The sequence below is a fragment of the Penaeus monodon genome, chromosome 24 (genome assembly GCF_015228065.2).
Source record: "Penaeus monodon isolate SGIC_2016 chromosome 24, NSTDA_Pmon_1, whole genome shotgun sequence".
Classification (NCBI taxonomy): Eukaryota; Metazoa; Arthropoda; class Malacostraca; order Decapoda; family Penaeidae; genus Penaeus; species Penaeus monodon.
The window spans coordinates 9325345-9325730 of NC_051409.1; the positions used below are offsets into that span (position 1 = coordinate 9325345).

General features: G+C 42.7%; 1 protein-coding gene across 1 annotated transcript in view; it reads right to left on the reverse strand.

The window, feature by feature from the left end:
- LOC119588541 (glutamine synthetase-like) overlaps window positions 1–386 on the reverse strand; it is a 4355-nt gene that overhangs the window by 3368 nt on the left and 601 nt on the right. The gene's annotated exons all lie outside the window — the stretch shown is intronic.

Genomic DNA, 386 nt, shown 5'->3' on the forward strand with positions numbered 1-386 from the left:
CTGCCATTCCGTAGGCCTCACCCAGCGGTCCTGGTTACATGGCTCCAGGCTATAGACGGTCGGTTAGCTACAGGTGAAAGCGGTACTTTACAAAGAAAGTGTTATCACCTTTAATATCACTATTTCACTCTTTCTTTATACATCTATGTATTCCCTCCGCCTTCGATTCTCATTAAACTTTACGGAGAGTCAGTCATCCGTTATTGAGAAGTCATGGAGAAAGAATTAAATTGAGGAAAAAAATATTGTATAGTTATTGATGGCAGTTTACGAAATACATTGTACCTCGTCGACCGGTCTAAGGGAGTGGGCGGAGGGGGTTGGGGGGGGGGGATAGGAATGAGCCTTTCAGTATAGTGAAATTTACAAAAATCTCGTGTATACTT